The following is a 22596-nucleotide window of genomic DNA, read 5'->3' on the forward strand; positions in this document are numbered from 1 at the left end:
GGCGTAGATGTCGAACTCCCATTTGTTGGGGAGAAGTGGGTCAACGAGAAATCGGAAGTTCCGATTTGGTTTTGGAGACGAATAGTAAAATTGAAATGATTCGGGCTCGACTTAAAGCGGCGCAAGATAGACAAAAGTCTTATGCCGATAAAGGTAGAAGAACGATTGAGTTTCAAGAAGGTGATATGGTGATGCTTAAGGTTTCTCCATGGAAGGGTGTGATTCAGTTTAGGAAGCGAGGAAAGTTAGCTCCTCGGTTTATTGGTCCTTTCAAGGTATTGGCACGTGTTGGTGAGGTTGCTTATCGATTAGAGTTACCCGAAGAACTTGCGGGAATTCATAATACGTTCCATGTTTCCCATCTTCGCAAGTGTCTTGTGGATGACTCGACTTGGGTGCCATTGGATGAGATTACTTTGAATAACAAGTTAGAGTATGCGGAAGAACCGGTTGCAATCCTTGATGAAAAGGTTAAGATGTTGCGGAACACGGAAGTTAGAACCTTCAAAGTGCAATGGCGACATCGAAAGGGTTCCGAGTTTACATGGGAATCCGAAGAGTTTGCTTTGGTTTATCTTCCGGCTTGTCATGCGGCTTGGATCGCGAGGACGCGCTCCGATCTAAGTGGGGGAGAGTTGTAACATCCCGTTTTTCCCGTACGTGACTAAAGGTACATATTTAACCATTTGTACGTTATGATTCGGAAGCTTATGCGTAATTGTATAGATAAACGTATATATATAATTTATTGTGTGCTAGTTAACATGTGCGTATATAAGTGTACAAATGAGCTTGTGTAGTGTTAGGTCTCGTGAGACTTAGATGTGAGGCTTGGACGTGTATTGGGAACGAGAATGAAGGAATTAGTTGTGGAAACCTTGGAAATTTGACTAACTAGTCGAAGTGGCCAGACCCAGGCGTATGTCGCGCCGCGACAAATGGGTCCGCGCCGCGACCCATCAAGCATTTCCAGATCAGAACAGGACTTAATCATGGTGAATTTTACTTTGATTCGTCGCGCCGCGACGTTTAGTGCCGCGCCGCGGCAGGCCTGCTGGCCAGGTCCCGGTTTTAGGTTAAATTAAGAGATTTTGAGGGGCAAAATAGTAAATGGACGTATAGATCAGATGGGTGCATTAAATCTGGTCCACTAGTTCATTTATTTCATTTTCCTTTTTCATTTTCTTTCAATTTCTCTCCCAAAACTCTAACACCCATTTGGATTCAAAGTGAGATTGAGAGAGGAAGGATTTAGGGTTGATCTTTGGAGCAAGTATTAAAGTTGTTCCTTGTGACTCTAGCTACGTGGTGATAGTCTCGGTAAGTTCTAACTCTAAGTTTCGAGTTTTAATTGATTATGGCTAGGGTTTTGGTTAATAGAAGCTTGTATGACCCATTTGGGAGTAAAATGGGTGAATTTGGGTTAGGTTGTTGTAATGAAACCCTAATGGCCATAATCTAGGGTTTTGGCCTTGTAATTGTGAGTTGAAAGTGTTAATGATATTAAAAGCATTAAACATTTGTTAAAATTAAAAGAGATGTCATTTGGGTTATGTTTGACTAGTTTGGATGTGAAAGTGTCAAAATGGGTCAAGAATGTACTAGTTGACCTAGTTTGGGTAAAATGGGTGTAAATTACCCTAGGTGGATGTCAATTGAGGCTAGTAGACTTTAATGCACTAATGTTGGTAACTAAAGTCGAGTCTTGGCCATTAAGAGGGCGGTTGTGATGTAGTTGGGTCATTTAATGCGAATTGAGTCATTAAATGCCCAAGTAATTGTAATGTGGTTAATTCCACTAGTTTATGTATTGAATTGGTACTTAATGTATTAGGTACTTGGCTTTGAGTTTGGAAGCGAATATTCATCATCCTTGTGTCAAGGTGAGTGGAATAATTATGCGTGAACGTATATAATGTATTTATTTGTGTTCTATGAATGTGGAAGTGTCGCGGTGTTCAAGACACCACATTTTAGGTAACGAGTAGTATTGTCGCGGTGCTTAAGACACTACTCATTGTGTAATTGACTTGTGGAATTGTCGCGGTGTTTAAGACACCACAATGTCATGAGAGTGGAAGTGTCGCGGTGATCAAGACACCACTCATTGTATTGAATGAAGTGTGGATTCGTCGCGGTGTTTAAGATGCCACATTGTGTAAGAGTGAGTTAGTCGCGGTGTTTAAGACATCACCCGGGGGACTAGTGATTACGCGGTGTATAAGTAACACTAGTGGATGTTATGAACTCCAACGGACCTTCATGTACCGTTCTCTTGTATACTTGGTTAACCATGGTTGTGCGAATTGTACTTAGCATATTATATTGTGAACTATATGCTAATACTATTGCTAGCTTGATGTGGAACGTGGATAGTAGTTTATGCATGATGGATTTCATGTTGGTTGAGTTGCTAGCTTGTATGTGGTATTGTGTAAGTGTATGCAAGTAAGTAGGTTATATATGATCATGTATAATTATTGCATTCACTAAGCGTTAGCTTACCCCTCTCGTTGTTTATCTTTTTAGTTGCAGGCGAGGATAAAGGGAAGGGGATTGTCGGACACTAGATGTCCTTGATGATGTGCTTGTAGGAGCTTTTGGAAGTTGACCACCTTTTGGGTAGTTTAGTCCCAAACCATGCTCGTTGGGTCGTTTGGTTTATAAACTATCATTGTATTCGGTCAAACTTATATTTACTTAACTAATGGCCTTTGTGCCCTTTTGTAAACATTGGTAATGGTTGTATGGTTTAATGGAACTTGTGATTTGGTCTACATATTTAATTGGCGCATAAATGCGTATATTATAAATAAAAAAATTTATAGCGTACGGAGTACGGGTTGGGTTGTTTCAATTTCTTAATATGCATGTCACCCAACCTTGTTCATACTAAGGATTTTAACCCATCCTTAAACACTTCGAACGAAGAGTTTACCACGATTACACAAACTTAAAACTTGCAATTCTATGATTGCTCTAGCTTGTCGAATTCCATATAGTCACTCATGTACATAAGGGTTTCTCCCCGGTACCCTAAGTACAATGTAACCGCAACACCATCAGAGTCGAACACCACACCAGTAAGTATGAAAGAGGCACCTAACTTTGCGTCCCGTAGACTCCATTACCAACATTCATCTAGGCCAAACACTTGATCTCAAGGGTTTCATCCACCCGACGAACCTCATGGCTCATCAACTTCAACACGAAAGCGAACACGCTCTAACATCCGAACACCAAAGCCCGTTTCTATGACTTAGTAGAAACATTTCTCAAACACTAAGGAATGCTTGGTTGCACCAAGTCTTACGCCCTTCGCCTGTGGATCCAAATGTCACCATAGGGTAATTCCATTAGGAATGTCCCCTTAACAATAATACGTACGACACCATCAGAACCTTAAGGGTCTCACTCGAGCGAGCTTAACGACCCGATACCAACCAAACGCCTAAGCATCCAAAGCCTCGCACAACAGAGTCAAGGCACCACACTACTCATACGCTCTAATGAGTGTAACCCGAAACCATAAACGTGAACCGTCTGCTCGCTACAGATTATCCCCAGCAAAAAATAAATTTTAGCTAAGACTTACAAACACACAGCATGTTATTACTAACGAACAACATACAATAACACGGGAATAGTACCTGAAGTAACATCGTTGGGCTCCCGCGCTTCATTGTTCATCGTCGAATACTCGCGCTCCAACCTATTAATTCGATCATCGAATGATTCGGAACACTCTGACTTTCGGTGTCCCTCCTTCCGACAGATAAAGCACTTGATGTGCTTGACGGTACACCCGTGCACTCCATTGCCAAATGTCCTTGTTCCCCACACGTAAAACACGTATGCACGAAACCTCCCAACTTTTTTGTCTGATTTCTAACCAACTCGGGACACTCCGCCATTCAGTGTCCTTCTTTACGACAGTTGTAGCACCTCACGTCATCACCTCTCGGTATCGTACACTCCCAAATCTTGTGGCCCCTCACCCAACAATTGTAACATCTAGGCATACTAGTGACCGACGCTTTCTTCATTTTGCTTCCTACACCTTCGATCGCATTACTTATTTTCGTACTAGGGTCACTTCTTGATTCGAACTTTATCTTTCCCAAAGAGTGATCACCAAGTTTTGGGGCATGAGATTCAATCCCCATAGTTGCTCCTTCGTCACCTCGAGGTTTAGGAAACCTCTTTTCTAACTCTTCCTTCACGACCTTAGGCACTTGGTCTCGGACCATCTCGGTCACTATTCCCTCGAACGACTCTTGGAGAACTTGTTTAACCTTGTCGGCGAAAATCAAGATATAGCGTTCGAACTTCGCCTCAATCCTTAATGTTAACTCATCCTTCCCCTCATGAATAGGCTCACTCGTTCCGCATCCATCTTCCGTCTTCATTCTAAAGAATGCAATCGATTAAGCAACGACCGAATACAAACATACGTACAATCCCGACTCATCTTGCTTGGCAATCGTCTTACATCACTTATCAAATACGATTTGCACCCGTAAAAATGGTAGCTAGTCATTATTACGCGTACACGCCGTACCCACTCGTTAGTACCACGACCGCTTTGCTCGATGATATAAACCAACACAAACACAAATTATATTAATAATATCTGCATATTAATATAAACGTTAGTCCACCCATAAACTAGGACATCGATCGAATTCCCGTCCCGACCCGTAATCCTACAAGTCTCGCATAAATAAGCACACACCAAAGTCTAAGTCTAGGCACCTATCTCAAGTCACCTAAATCCCTTAGACCATGCTCTAATACCACTTGAAACGACCCAACCCGTTAACCAACCAAAACTGAAAAGAAAAAAATTTCGCAGCAGGCCTGCCCAGGCAGGGTGCGCGGCGAGAACACCTACCTGTGCGTGGCGCGCACAGGGCCTGGCAGCTCGCTGTCCAACATGTTCCATTTTCGTAAAAAGATCTAACACTTCCCATCATTTTTAGACGAATTGCTTTTCACATCATATTAGTATAAGTAAAACTAGTACGAATCAATGATAAAACGAGTTTTACATCGCGGGGCACACATATGCCCAAAATAGCATTAAGTACGAAATATGTGTTTCGACCACAAAAAGTTTAATTGCCAAACGTCACTAGAGCATGGTGTTTGGGGTTAAACTACCCAAATCTTGGTCAAACTTCCAAAAAGCTAAAACCCGCGAGAGCCACTAATCCAAACGAATACCTTTGCCCTTATCCAACCCGGATCCTAAAAAGGTAAACAACGAGAGGGTAAGCTAACGCTTAGTGAATGCAATAATTATACACATACATATATAACCTACTTACTTGCAATCACATACACAATTACCTCATACACGCTAGCAATTTAAATGACATACCAACGCAAGGTATAACGCTAAATCTCCAAGACCACAAGCTAGCACAAACAATAGCATATATAACTCGAATAATATAAAATGTTACACTACAAATACATAACCATGGTTAACCAATAGTACAAAGGAATGGTACTTCGAATTTCCCATCGGTGTTCCCAACAACCGTTAGCGCACAACGAATTATAACACTAACCCCGGAGTGATATCGATCGCCCGAACTTAAAACCCACACTTTACGCCCACACATAATGATATGGTATCGATCGCCCGAACTTTATACCCATATCATATATTAACCCGATGTGGTATCGATCGCCCGAACTTAAAACCCACATCGAATCTCGTACAAGTAAATACATTATATACACACATGTATAATCATTCCACTCACCTTGTCGCCTTGAAGAAATACTACCGAATAATCCGCAACTCGCCGATGGAATGTACCTATTCCATTATCACAAAATACAACAACACACTTAGAGTGGATTTACAAACCAACTCAATTCGACACTTAGTGCAATTTTGACCAATTGCACTTTCAAACATAAACGCGCCCAAACTAACCAATAATCACTAACACAAGTGAAAATGGTCTTAATATGCTAAATGAACCCAATCATAAGTGTTGAACACTTATCATTCTCAAAATCACCCAAAACCCCAATTTTGACCCATTTCCAAAATTAGTCTTTCAAATACACAAAATGGGTTCTAACACTTCCATAATCACTAATCCTAGTGATTAAACCCAAATACAAGTCCTAATCATGGCCAATTTGTTCACCAACCCAAAATCCACCAATAACAACCAATAACCCGATTACTAGCATCAATACACTCACTTCAAGAGTTTAAATGGGTTTCCTAACAATTTAAGTTCAAACCCTAACTTCAATATCAAAATCAAACAATGAAATTCGGAGTTTGAACTTACCAAAACTACCACAACGTAGCCGTGAACGAGATGAACAACTTTAAAACCCGAGCTTTGGTGAGAATCCAACTCCTTCTTCCCCAAATGAAGCTTCCTTTCTCTAAAACCTCTTCTCTCTCTAGGGTTGAAGATGAGAGTGTTTGTGGTGTAGAAATGAGGATAAGATGATTAATGGATCAGCTTTGAAGGCTCCAAACCGGCCCCAAGTGAAATGACCAAAATGCCCATCATTTAATTCAAAAAGAAAAAGACAGAAAAATGTCATCAGGTGAGTGCGCTGAGCGCACTCTAAAAGGTGCGCGGCGCGCACTAAGCTTAGATCAGACAGTCAGCTTTTAAATTTAAACTACGCTTTACCCACTATACGTACATCATTATAACTCTTTGTACCATAAATATTTGGGTGTTACAACTCTCCCCCACTTAGAATCGATTACGTCCTCGTGAGCCTTGTCACTTAACCACCCGGAACCGCACTCTATGGTCCTTAACGAACGTTACAATCCAATTTCCACCACATTACACATTAACCCGAAGATTGATCCAATAACTAAATACACTTCCGAAACGTGCAATACACGCAACATCCGAAGTCTTTAACGATCACTTAGAATACGCGAGACCGCCACATACTCTTCCAACTCCTCTAGGCAAATCCTTCTCAAAGAGTCACCATTAACAACCAAATCGTCACCCGCGATTTATTAAAAATCCACAAATTCGAGCACCAGAACTTGCTCAATCCCTCACATCGGGAAACTCAACCAATCTCGTACCGAGATATCAACTCCTAGCGTACCATACCAAGTACATCGCTAGTAGCAACCACAATAAAGTCAACACCCGAACCGATGAAGACCGAATATGAAAGCGAATCCAAACGGATAACACTTACCACTTAACATCCCCCGTAGTGCGCAAACACGGCTAGTACGCGACTATCGTAACATCGTAAGCAAGCGACCAAAACCGTTAACGTCCAAATCGACTATGGCAACACAAAACCTAAGGTGTACAAAATGGATACTGTCACACCCTTAACAACATGTGAGCGAAACACGGCTAACGCATCACTAATCACAGAACATGATCCTTACGACCCCACCATTGGCGTACGAAACAACTAATAGTTCTCAATACTAACCACATGAAGGTTATTTTGCACAAAACTCAAGGTGTACGAAAACGGTTATTGTGATATATCCTTAGTGTGCAGAAACGGCTATTGCAACACTACTAACAATATGTGAGCGAAACACGGCTATCGCATCACTATTACCACATGTGAGTAAAAATCGGCTATTACTCACCACCATGTGCACGAAACGGCTATGTGCACAATTCATACGGGCAATTAACATCATAAACCTACATGTAACGGTTCTTTTCGAAAACTGCTCACAATCAATCACTACCAAGAGTGGTTAACGAAAAGCTATTCCTTCCGGATATCACTCATCACCTATCACTAGTCAAACGCGACCAACCTAGAGATAACCCCAAATAAACACATACACGTAATCACCTCGTAGTACACAATATGGCCATTGTGTAACTACCACCCAAAGTATACGATAATGAGGCATCGTACCCTTTTTCAAAGTCCCATTATGCTATTCCCAAAGGTAACCACACGGCTAACACAATCGAGCCAAGAACCACCCATATTGCGCATAGGCACACAATAATTTCCTAGAAGAGAATCCGGCACGCACATCCCTTAACCGAGGGATCTTACTTCGCTCGTCGAACACATCCATTATCTCACAATGAGACTTACCACATTACCACCTCGGTGATAATTTAAACCCAAAAACCACAAATACAATTTATTCCAAACCGTACTTTTACAATGAGACTTACTACATTACCACCTCGGAAAATTTGTTCACAATTCGTACGTCCTCCACGCTCTTCACCTTGGTTTCTAACGTTTTCACATGTGCTAGAACAGCAAGACATCCTTTCTTCATGATCTTTTGCGCTTTCATGCAACTAATGAGATTCAGTTTTGAGCTACATCTCTCTCCGTAAATAATCAGTGGCTCACCATCTCCGTGTGATATACGAAGAGCTTTATCTCCACAGATAATGTCAGCCTTTATCTTGGTCAACCAGTCCATACCGACAATAACATCAAAGCTTCCCAACTTAATGGGTATCAAGTCAATCTCGAAATCCACACAAGCTATGTTGATAATAGCTCCTCGGCTAACTTGGTCAACTTTCTCAAGTTTTCCATTGGCAACCTCTACAAGCATACTCTCCTTTAAAGGAACTAATGACCAATTTATCTTAGAGCAAAAATTTCTACATACATAACTTCTATCGGCACCAGTATCAAATAGGACAGAAGCTAATAGGTTGTTGATAGTGAATATACCTGTGACCAAGTCGAGGTTCTCACGGGCATCCCTTGTATTTACATTAAAAGCTCTGCCACACGGTGGTCCGCCGTCCTTTCGTTTGTTGGGACACTCATTTCTGAAATGGCCCGTCTGTCCGCATTCATAACACTTTCTCGGTCCAGTAGGGTTCGGCTTTCCAGTCATGGTGGTGATCTTGCAGTCTCTGCCAATATGCCCGGTCTTTTTGCACTTTTCACAAACAACGTTACAATACCCGGTATGGTGCTTGTAGCACCTCTTGCATTGCGGTAGGGTACCCTTGTAGTTGGGGTTCGAGTTGGTGTTCGGATTGGGGTTCCTTCCATCGTTGTGCCTCTTGGCGGGGGTTTGATCATAGGCTCTCCCCTTGTTGTTATCCCACTTACGCTTATCACTACTACCCGCTTCGGATTTTGCCTTTTTCGGTTCATCGATGATGATTTGGTTCATTAAGGTATGCACCATGCGCATTGCTTCAGGGACATTGGGTGGCTTAGACGAGGTGACATTTCCCTTAATGGACTTAGGAAGTCCCCACAAATACCTTTCCATACGCTTAAACTCCGGGGTAACCATGGTAGGACACATCAGGGCTAATTCTAGATACCTACGGTTGTAACCATCGAGGTTGTTTCCCACAACCTTCAACTGCATAAACTCAATCTCCATTTTCTGGATCTCGGTCCTAGGGCAATATTCTTCAATCATGGCCCCCTTGAATTCCTCCCATGGCGTAGCATACGCCTCATCAATACCCTTTGCTTGAGCCAATGTGTTCCACCAAGTTAATGCACCGTCTGACAGCGTACATGAAGCATACTTGGTTTTGTTCGCCTCTGAGCAGTTACTAACTCGAAACACAGATTCTAATTTCTCAAATCACCTAGTGAGACCAACTGGCCCCTCAGTTCCACTAAAGTTGTGGGGCTTGCAGCTTTGAAACTCTTTGTATGTGCGCCCATTACGAATGGGCTGGATAACCAGTGGCGGTGGAGCTTGGGGGTTCATTTCCGCTAAAGCTGTGGCGACTCGTTCATTGATCATTTCCTCGATTTGGGCTACGGTGGGTGTTGATCTTCCGTTTGCCATTGATGTTCTAAACAGAAATTTTGACTCAAGTCAAAATCCGGTATTCAAATAGTAATAATACAGTATATGGTATCTAGCATGGAATCAACACAACACATGCTAATTAAGGAACGCAAATAGATACTGATACCACAAAGTCATCATACAGTAACGTAAATAGAACACTGTGCAAGAATTAAACAACACAAAGTTCCATTCATTAATAATAAGTTGCATACATCCGCATATGTTTGTACAATACACAAGTAAAACATAAAACTACAAATGAGTTTACATAATGAAATCTACTACAAATGTCCTATGGTGATGGTGGGTGTAGGATGTCTATTACGTGGGACATCTGGTCCTCGAACTCAGCTACCCGATCACGGAGGATCTCCACCTCTCTCGTCAGTTCCTCGACAGAGGGAGATGGTGGGGCAGGCGGTGCAGTCGGTACGGGTGGTGCCGGTAGTGCAGATGGTCCGGCTCTAGAAGTGGATGGTGCACAGCGGTAAGGCTTACGGATGAAGGGATCAGCAGGATATGGCACAAGCCGCTTACGGGCGGTAACTCTAGCCCTCAGTCCATGTGCGTTAACGGATGATCTCCCTCCGTTAACTCCAGGAATAACAGTACCGTCGAAACGATACCGCTTCTTCGGCAGGGTAGAGGGTGGCTGCACGGGTGCCTCATCAGGGTCCTCATCGGAATCCTCTTTACTGGAGTCATCGGAGGATGAGTCGTCGGATGATGAGTCGTCTAGATCGGCTGGGGGTGGCTGCACGGGTGGCTCTCCTCGGGCGACCATCATCAGTCGGTATCTGAAGGTTGGAATAGGTACGAGACATCCATCAGGAAGGCGTCGGCACCAATGGTTATGCTCATTACAGACCGGACGTTCCCCAAGTTCTGCGGGAATCACAGCACCACCGGGATGGTGTTGTGGCTCTGAGGGTCCTGGGACAAGTGGAGCTGGAATCTCCTGTAGGTCCTCGACTCCGTCAGAGGTGATCACTGGGCTGGGCGCATGGCTACTGGCTCCGGAGGATGAATCACCGGAGTCGCTGGAAGGTGTAGATGACGGAATCGAGTCAGCAACAACGGTAGGTGAGGTGGCCGATGAGTCCGAGTCGCTCTCCAAGTGAATGATAGTGGGCTGGGCATCCGACATCTGAACAAGGAAAAATAACTTTTTCCATGTCAGTAAGTCATAAAGCAAGAACGTATTAGGCAAGGTAACTATGACAGTCTAGATCATGTATAGCAGTAAGTAGCATTGCAATAACGACAAGTATCATGCAATCGAAAGCAGATAATAACATGCAGTAGTGAAATCATGTAGTAGCATACGGCATATAGCAGTAAAAGTAAGCAGCAGCATGCAGCAAGTTCCGCAGACGCAAGTAAACTAGCAAGTTGTAGATTAGTCCTATTAGCGAATCCTACTCGGGTGGGTCCAGACTCACTAATGCAACCTAATTCCCTACCACCAATGCTCTGACACCAAATGTGATGCCCCGTACAAAACCATCGTGTACGAATCATCAACAACAGGATCATTACAAGGTCAAATACTATATGCTGTTTCAAAGTACGTTTGCATTCATAAAAGGATGACGTCTTAACCAATCATCAAATGTTTAACAACCAAAAGTATGCCTCTACGAATAGCAAGCATAAGTAATAGTACGTGACCCATAGGTCGTTACAATACATCGTTTCAAAAGTAATAAAGTTTGAATGCAAGATAAAATGTTTCATGCGGTGACATCTCTAGTAAGCACAGCGGAAGTCTACAAGGCATGACTAGTACAGCGGAAGCAAGCAAACCTTAAGCACCTGAAAAAAATATGCTTAAAAACGTCAACACAAAGGTTGGTGAGCTATAGATTAAGTATAACAGTAATGTAAGGTAGGCCACGAGATTTCAGTGCTTCAACAGCGTTTCAAAACAGTATGAAAAGTATATGTTTAACCGTGGGCACTTGGTAACTAACTTAATGTTTATCACCCCCTAAAAGTACACTTGGCGAGTGCGTATGTTTACGAAGTATTAAACACCCGTTAAATGCTAGCACTACTACCTCGAGTGGGGATGTCTAACCCTATGGATCCATATCTAAGATTCGCGTTCATCGGTTCAAAGACCAATGACTAAACGTTACCGAGCTAAGGGGAAAGTTTATGCCGTTGTATAACTCACACATATATAAAGTTTAAGTACTCGTGCCTAGTATGTAAAACGTAAAATGCGCATGTATTCTCAGTTCCCAAAATAGTTAAAGTAAAAAGGGATGTTATAACTCACAGTGGAAAGTAGTAAAAGTCGGTACGCGGGAGTAGTAAGCAAGTATGTTGTCCAAAAGGTCCTCAACCTAAGTCAAAAGTTACTAAGTCAGTAAATCGTTCCCAAAAGTTAAAATGCATGTAAATTAGGTCTTAAGTACCATCATCATTCATCATTAAACAAAAAGTGTAAAGTAAGTTTCGTTCATGAAAAGAGTTTAAAACAAAGGCTGACTTCGTTCAGCCGCTACGACCTCTATACAAACTGAAATAAGGTGAGACCAGTGGCCATGGCTCCGTATATGAGTCCCCTAGAGGCTGACTAATTCCCAGAACCAAACTAGTCATTGTTTGACCGTGGTGACGGTTTAAGTGCGAGTAGGTCAGAAATTTCAGCACAACGTTAATAGGGTGTAGTGACTTTCGGGCGGCCATAGATCCTAAACCGTAACTCGGATTAAGACAAGGTCTAAACGGAAAATCATCTAATCAAACCGAACTAACTGAAAATCAACTTTACAGTAGTCCAGGTAGTCTGATCAGTTCCAGAAAAGAGTAAGAAAGGTGTTCCGGTGGGTTCTTAGCGCTTGATGCTCATCATGGTTCTCATCCTTGATGCGTATAGCTTCAAGTGTACAACTCGTTGATGAGTTTGCATCATCTTTACCAAGTTTTGACCCTCATAACACTAGTGTAAGTCTAAGATATGTAGCACAACTCACTTAAGAGTTGTATGTAGTTTGATGAACCAAAGTTACATCAAGATCTTAGATCCGACACATACATGAGTTACAAAAGTAATATTAAGATATAAACTTGAAAGTAAACTAAATAATCAAGATCATAAGTTGTAGAACTTAGATCTTAGCTAGATCTTAAAGATCCTAGACTAGAAAGTCTAGATCTAGTGTTCTTAAGTTAGATCCTAAGTTACAAAACTTGGATCTACACTTTAATGAAACCATAAGTTATGAAACTTAGATTTTCAACTTGAAAAATGTATGTAAGCTTGTAAGCTCTTATTTACAACAAAATTAGAAGACCATAAGCTATAGAAACTTAGATCCAACACAAGTATATGAAGTTATAACTAAAAAGTTATACTTCCATGTTCTTGAACTTACAAAGTTAACTTTTAGTTTCAAGAAATATGAGATCAAGATTAACTAGTACTTGACCAAATTAACAACATTTCAACTTTAAAGTACATAAAATGAAGAAATAAATTAAATCTACAAGTAACAAGTGCATGGTTGTTCATACTTTAAAGATTCAAGCCAAGGCTTTGATCTTTAAGAAAGTAAACCTTAAGTTTACAAACATGGATACAAGTTGTTAAATAATTATGTTTGATGATGTTTAGTATTTATGTTTATGACTCTAGACATTCTCAATGCACTATATATTTGGTCTGCTCCGTATTCATGTTTTTATAGTTAAGACTACATATTTACTTATGGTCGATGAATTTTTCTTTTTAGTTGTTAAATTATGGTTTGCAACTGGTCCACTTAATACAAGTGGCAAATGTTTCTTATAAGCTACCTTCTTAGTAGTGCTCGAGCCTGTGTGAAATTTCGTAATCTGAAATGCTGAATTCTACACATAAGTATCATCATAAGTATCTAATCATCATAAGTAGGTTTATGATGATTAGATCAGGTTATTGGAGATGTGTGGTCCTTTAAGCTTTCTAATTTTAGTTGTGCATTGTTGGAAAGGCTAAGTAGTAGTGTACAATTAAGATACATGTAAGAAGAGTAAGAAAGAGCTTGTGTATTAAGTTGGCTTTTATATTGATGTTCATTATATTGATGACATAGTTATATAACAGCATTACTAATGACTTGACTACTTCAGTCAACACATTACATAAGATGTGAGTTCTCTATCCATTACTGTATTACTGTAATTGATAGTGTTGATGTTGATAGTGTTGATTAATAAAATTTTATTGGATACTAAAAAGGTCCATACATCAACGGACCGTCACTAGGACAAAAAGTCAAAAAACTGATTTGTTTGAAGATTGATTCGGGTCACTATAAAAATTTGCCAGTTCAATGTTTACTTTATGTTACAGTTCAATGTTTACTTGCGAAACCGCGGGTCTTTCACTAGATGATTCAAGAAAAGACTTCAATTTTTGACGTACCAAATAGCTAAGATATTCTATTCAACAAGCCGATACGCATTGTGGTTGCAGTTCTTTTTGTTTGAATTCTATTGTATATATGGTTTTCATCTATGTTTTATGCACGTTTCACATTTTTGTGCCATCTCCTTTTATCACCCACGTTCATTAATATGTTGATATATATTTTATGGAGGTTTCACCCTTGCCTACCATCTTTTAAAATATTCAATGTCATTCTCTTGTACAATGTTGATTGTAACTAAATAGTTTATTGTTTTTGGGTTCTACAGGGTTATAGACGTGGTTGTGACTTGTGATAGTCCATATTGAATGCGAAAGCGGATTCGTTTGTTATTGTCAACAATGAAGTTCGTGTGTTTCATTGTTTGTGAAAAGGTCTCTTTTAAAAGTGGAATTTGTTTTGTTTGCAAGTGTCAAGAACACAATTTTTCTTTTTTTCGTTTGTTCCATGCTGTCAACGTGCAGGTATGGGAGTGACTCATGGACTGGTCACTAGCATCAAATGGAATATTCTCTACAACATTACTAACAACTCCAATCGAAGAAGCTACGGCACCCTATCAGTCGGCATGCCTCGAATCTCTTCGTAACAACCTAATTGAAGTGTTAAACTTCTGGTTTGGTGTAAGGCTGGACTCATTAAACTGTCCAGTATGCGATGAACAACTTGAGACAATGGATCATTTTTTCGTCTTTTGCAAGATCACGTATGACATATGGAATCTTGTGTACAAGTGGTGGGGAATGGATAACTTCTCATCATTTAATACTATAAAATTAATTTAGCGGTGAACACAATAATTTGGGCACTTCGAAATGCGAACTACTATGGAAAGCGGTTGTATGGATTTGCGGCTACAATCATTTGGAAGAATATAAATCAAGTCGTGTTCGTGAAAGATAAATTGTCCGTTCCGACGACTCTAAATGAGATGCAACTTAAAAGTTTTGATTGGATCTCAAATAGATCTCCCAAGGGGCATCTAGACTGGTGGCGCTGGTTTTCTGATCCAAAGGCATTCGATGCAAATCATAGGAATAAATATGGTAATGGATAGCTCATTTATCAAGTTTAGTGTAGTCTGTGTGAGAATAGTCATATTATGTAAATTATTTGAGTAACTTGTATTTATTTGACTAACAGGTCATGCTCATGACCTCGATATAAAACCATGTAAGAATCTGATTTGTTTGATTATTAATGTGGGTAGTCATCTCTGAACCTAAAACTTTTGCTAATATTATGTTTGACCCTCGTGTAACTTTTGCTAATAATGTTTGATCTATTGTAAATCTAACCACATTATAATATCTTTATAAAACTTAACATTGTTGTTACTTATTGTTCTAAAGGGAAGGCTATGTAGATAGGTGTCACTGTACGTGTGCTAAAATGTTGAATAACAAGAATATTGAGGATGTATTTAGGGCCACATCACCCAAATCTCCCATTTAATTTCATGGTTGTATGCCTCTGTCGATCATTCTAGAAGCTGCTTGTATGTCTCTGTATATGTGATGCCCCGTACAAAATCAATGTGTACGGATCATCAACAACATGTCCATTACACGGTATAATACTATATGCTGTTTTAAAACAAGTTTTGCATTCATGAAAAGATAACGTTTTTACCAACGTCAAATGTTTTACAAGGGAAACATGCTTCTACGAATAGGAAGCATTAACAAAAGTACGTGACACTAAGGTCATTACAAAACCATGGTTCGAAAATAACATAAGTAGTGAATGCAAAAATAAAAGTCCATGCTTGAGACATCTCTAACAATGCAGCGGAAGTCTAACACAGCGAGTCTATAATAGCGGAAGCAATTTCATCTAAGCACCTGAGAAATAACATGCTTAAAAACGTCAACACGAATGTTGATGAGCTATAGTTTTACTGTAAACAACAATGTAATGTAGACCACAAGATTTCGTATTCAAAACAGTATGAAAAAATATATGCTTAACCGTGGGCACTTGGTGACTAACTTAACATAAAAATAATATATTACCCCCTAAAAGTACACTTGGCGAGTGCGTATGTTCTCGAAGTATTAAACACCCGTTAAATGCTAGCGCGACTAGCCCGAGTGGGGATGTCAAACCCTATGGATCCATATCTAAGATTCGCGTCTACCGGTTCATAAACCAATAGTTAAACGTTACCGAGCTAAGGGGAAAATTTGTGTCGTTATATCACCCACACATATAAAAAGTTTAAGTACTCGTGTCTAGTAAGTAAAACATAAAAAGCGCATATATTATCAGTCTCAAAAATAGTTAAAGTAAAAAAGGGAGCTATTACTCACAGTGAATGTGCGGTAAAATCGATACGAAAACGTAAGCAAGTAGTAAGTCGGTCCAAACAAGTAAGTTGGTTGATCCAAAAGGTCCTCAACCTAAGTCAATGGTTACTAAGTCAGTAAATCGTTCCAAGGTTTAAAAGTATGTAAGTTAAGTCTTAAGCATCATCTTATCATCATCGTTATCATCATACGTAAAAGATAAAGTAAGGTTTTCAACAAGAATAGAGATCGAAACAAAGAGCTGACTTCGGACAGCTGCTACGACCTCTATACAAACTGAAATGACGCGCGGACAGTGGTCAAGGCTCCGTTTGTGAGTCCTCTTACCGCTATCCAATTTTCAGATCCTAACTCGATGTCGTTTGACCGTGGCGAGGGTTCAAGCGCGAGTAGGTCAGAAATTTCAGCACGTCGTTACGAAGGCGTAGTAATTTTCGGAAGGCTATAAATCTCAAACCGTATATCGGATTTAGGCGAGTCTTGAACACAAAGTCATCTACTCAAACAGAACTATCTGAAAATCAACTTTCCAGAAGTCCCAGGAGTTTGATCAGGACCCTGAAAAACAGAAACAAGTGCTCCAGTGGGTTTCTTGGTGCTTGATGCTTATCACGGTTCTCATCCTTGATGCGTATAAGCCTCAAGTGTACAACTCTTTGATGTTTTAGCATCATTATGACCAAGTTTTAACCATCAAAACACAACTAAAAGTAAAATCTAACTTTATACAAGTTTTGAACATCAATGTTGTCTCTTTATTGTATAAACACAATAAAGCTTCAACCTTTGTCCTTTTGATACAAGTTTATGCATCTTCATCATATGAGATGATGAAGACTTGATTTTTATCACCATAAAAATCATAAAAAGGCTCCAAGTAAGTGAGATCTACAATAATAACTTAGATATCAAGTGTTAAGAAACCCTAAGCTAGAAAGCTTGGATCTTTACAAGATTAATGAGACCATAAGCTAGAAAGCTAAGATCTAGTAAAAGTAATGAGATCATAAACTTAAAAAGCTTAGATCTAAACAAAATAATGAAACCCTAAGCTAGAAAGCTTGGATCTTTAATGTTCTTGAAGATCCTTAAAGAAAAAAGCTAGATCTACAATTTACATGAAGATCATAAACACAAGTTTTGATCTTTTAACAAAATAAAGTGATCTTAAGCTTCAAAACTTAGATCCAACAAAGTAATGAAGATTCAAAGCTAAAAAGCGTGAATCTTTTATGTTCTTGAAGATTTCAAATCAAAGTTTGAATCTACAGGATGTAACAAGATCAAAAAGCTAAAAAACTTGATCCTTTGATGATGATGATGATGATGATGATGATGATGTCATGTTTAAGAAGAAAAAGGGAAGAAGAAGAAAATTCAAGAACTTACAATTTTAGTGTGAGAAAGACTAGAGAGAGAACTAGAGATCAAGTGTGTGCAAAATGAGAATGAAATGAAGTGTGAAATGAAGAAATCAAGCTTGAATTTATAGTGTGGTGGTGGTGGTGGGTGTCTCCAAAACCGACGGCCAAGGGGGGGACAAGGGGGACAACTTTTGCTTTTTGCATGGTGGTGGTACAAAGGTGGTGCTTGTATGTTGGGATCCCATGCAACATGTGTAGTAGTGGCACACAAAAATGCTAGTATGTTGGCTTAACTTAATGGGTTTTTGTCTTACATCTTAATGGATCATAAATCCATTAAAGTTGGGCTAATTTAATGGTCCATTAATTAGAGTAGGGTGGGCCTAAGTCCATTAAGGTAAAAAGTCTATTAAGACTAACTAGTGCGCATTAGTAAAACACTAAGCGTAATTAAGCAACCAATAAGCCAAGTAATTGTCATTAGAAAATAACAATTAGTATTACGTAGTCATAATATTCCAATTATGAAAAAAGTTAACGTGTACAAAGTACATAGCTCGTTTTAAACGACAAGTGACACTAACGGTCGTAAAAGCATTCGAGGATCAAGTTAAGTGATTACGCACTTAATAACACGTTGTAAGATATTAACGAAAGTAATTAATCATGAATAAGTATCCCTGAACAGAATATAGCTCAGTACGCACAAATACGCATTTTCGTAAAAGTAATAAATATAATTATAAGTCGAAAAAGTCGGGTCGTTACAGTATATACACATGTTTCATGTATAACCAATTTTTAACTTCATATTATGAGTTTCATTAGGCTGTTATTTTAATTGTTGACTTTATTTTTCATAATATTGCTTTTGTATCTTTTGTTCACTGGTAATTCTTTTCATTCTGTTAAAAACATAGGTAAAAAAAATAGCCTAACAAAATAGGCGACTTAATTGAAACACAATTCACTATGATTATATTAAGCTTAATGTATATATATATTAGTGTTTTGTCTCTTTGTAAATCTATAGATTCTACGTTATTATCATACATTTAATTTAATTACATTTTACAATGTGTTAGTACCATGAGCTCATATACAAGATGATTACAAAACATAGTTCATGCGGATGGAGACACAAGATATTCGTATATATGAAAGACCCCAATTAATTTCTAAGTAATCTTTTAATAAAAATTGACAAATTGTAAACTATTCTTTTATAGATACAGCAACTCCAATCATGAATTTATTTGAATGTCCTACTCTATACATTTGTTAAACTACACCGAAGAACTAAAAAAACATCAAAAAACTTATATTATCGTCGCCTGCAACTCTATATGCCGTACCTATTAGTATATACGAACTGTTGATTACTACTACTTTTGAATTTAAGTCCATATATTACTTTATTTTGACAAGTTTTTTTATTTATGCTATAGACAAGGATTGAACTCGCGACACAATTTTTTATTTATATTTTTACAAATTTGAACTTTTAAAATTTTTATTGTTTAGGGTTTAAGGTTTAGGGGGTAAGGGTTGGGATTTATGGTTTAGGGTTTAGGGGGTTTAGGGGTTATAGGGGTTAGGGTTAGGGTTTAGTGTAACGACCCGGAAATTTCCGACCAAATTTAAACCCTAATCTCTATATGTTTCCGACACGATAAGCAAAAACCTTAATGTTGAGTCTAGAAAGTTTGAAATCTATATTTGGATAATCAATTACCCTTTGACAATTCCCGACGATTCACGATACGATTGATTGTAAATGGAAATGCATATATGAAATAATATATATTGTAATTGTTATAATTAATTTTGTAAAAATAATAATAATAATATATAAAAGTATCTATATATAAATAGATTACATATAATATATATATTTTGTAATTTTGAAGTTATTTAGTAAGCAAAAGTAACGTTTAATTTTCATTCGATTGATAGTAAACGAGTTAAATACGAACTTATTTGATTTTAATTAAACGGTGATCCGAAAACTAGTTATATAAATTATAGGCCTATTAAAAATATATTTAGGAACTATTTATTGAATTTTAAAACTTTTTAGATTTTACTTGGGGTTGGGAGTGAATAATTAATGTCATTTTTATTTAACAGTTAATGCACGAATTTTATATCATAATGATAAAAATAAATAAATATAATTACTGTAAAAATTTGAGATTTTTCCGAAGACTTTTTATCCGCCACTAATTTACAACGGGACCCAATATAATACACATTTAGACTGTCGGTGGAAATAGTTGAATTTAGGAGGATGCTGCACGTTTTTTTTATAATTAAAATTATTATTATATTATATTTATATTATATATTATAAGAATTCTTTTTCAATATATATACATATAGATACATGAAAGAGGTACACATTCACTCAGTCTTTTTCTTCTTCAACCTTCAACGTACCACCACCCACCATCTTTAACCTCAAAACATCACCACCTTTATGCAATAACCTCCATCTCTTCCACTCGATATCTCTCCCTCTTGTTTCTTCGTGAACCCTTTTTGTGATCAACAAGTCACCATTTAGGCACCAACCACGACCCAAACGCTATCCCAAAGTCATTACAATCGAACACTCACACAACCATACACCTACAGATCATGTTCTCTTCTTTTTCTTTTTTTTCTGTTTCCATCCGAACACCACAAACAACACCCTCTTGTCTTACTCTAGTTACGGCCCAAATCATCATCAACCCAAACTCGTACCCTCCTCATTTTCGTGAACCACTGTAACCGCCACCAATCTTCTCAAGAACACCACTTCATCGCCACCCATCATGAATTATTATACCACTCGCCACCCTAATCACCACCTTTTTATTTGTTTAATTTTTTTTTTCTCTTCTGTTAATGAAACCATAAACAATCATCACCCATTTAAAACACCAACCATCACATACTCGAACTGCTGCAAGTATTCGCATGATTTGGATTACATGTTCGATGTTATGTCTTCTGTTCCATGGTTCCAATAAAAAATATATATATATATATATATATATATATATATATATATATATATATATATATATATATATATATATATATATATATATATATATATATATATATATATATATATATATATATATATATATATATATAATAATAATAATAATAAAGTTAAGAAGTGGAGAACGATTTGTTGTATATGTTGTCCGAATCCTATGGAACGAATCTTTTTTTTTTGTGTTAGTGGGCCGACTACACAGTTTAGATAATAATTGATTTTGGTGATTGGGTCCTGGGTCGACCGAAGTTTAAAGGAGGAGAAACAGAAATAACACGATATATACATATATAAATTGCGTAATAAAACAGAAAATAACGGATGGAGGAGTGGCTAGAAGGAGTGTCTGGGTAACGAGGGGTCTGCGGTTCGAATCTAAGCTGGGACGTTTTTTTTATAAAAACAATAAAATCTTACTAGACCTTATCAATTGGGCTGTCATTATAATGTAAGCCGAGATCCACTCTACTATTGGGCCAAGATGCTTATGTTATCCCTGTTGGGCCGTAAATCTAGTGGTCTGTTTCGGATGGACTGAAATAAAGGATAAAACAAATTAAACCCACAATACATCAGAAAAGTAGAAGACAGTTCAGTGGTTTAGGGTGTTTGGGTTATCTGGGAGGTCTTGGGTTCGAGACCCTGTTAAGACAGTTTTTCCGAAATTTTGAGGTAGTTTTCATGTTTTTATTAAATTGATTATTATTATTATTATTATTATTATTACCCTTGTTGCTAAAAAAATAAAAGTAAAATAATAGTAATAGTAATAAATAAATAATAATAATAACATTTTTAAAATTATCATGTTATTATTATTTGTATTATTATCATAAGTATTAGTATTATTATTAATAATATTATTATTTGTAGTATTATTATCATTATAGTTATAAATATAAATATTAGTATTATCAGTATCAGTAAAATCATTATTTTTATAATGATTATCATTAGAGTTCATTATTATTAAATTTATCAATTTTATTAAAATTATTATCATTATTAAAAGTATTATTATTATCAATACAAATTATTTTGGTATTAGTATAATTATTATTTTTACAAACAACAGATATTTATATAGAGACATACTTATTACATAAAGTATACTAGTATTGCATAAAACTACGTTTTAACTAATATTATTGATATAACCTTAACCCAGTACCTAATAAGTATCCTAATGTATTATCAGTATAAATAAAACTATATATAGGTATATAAATCCTAATACATAACAAAATATATAAACTTAATTGATTTATATTATAAGGTGTTAATATATATACTTGTTATAGGTTCGTGAATCCGAGGCCAACCTTATAATTGATCAATGATGTTATATGTATTTTTACTACAAAATACATTAGGTGAGTATATAGTCCCTTTTAAACTCTAAATATTTTGGGCTGAGAATACATGCGCTGTTTTTATAAATGATTTACGTTATGGACACAAGTGATCAAAAATATAAATTCTACGTTGAGTTGTACCATGGCATATCTCTTTATACTTGGTAGCTAATATTTACGTGAGGAGCGTAAACGCGAATCCTGTTGATAGATCTATCGGGCCTGACAACCCCAACCGGGCTGGACGACCAGTTTTAAACGGCTGCACAGTACTTCGTTTCGTTACTACACTT

Source organism: Rutidosis leptorrhynchoides, chromosome 5 (assembly GCF_046630445.1).
Source record: "Rutidosis leptorrhynchoides isolate AG116_Rl617_1_P2 chromosome 5, CSIRO_AGI_Rlap_v1, whole genome shotgun sequence".
NCBI lineage: Eukaryota > Viridiplantae > Streptophyta > Magnoliopsida > Asterales > Asteraceae > Rutidosis > Rutidosis leptorrhynchoides.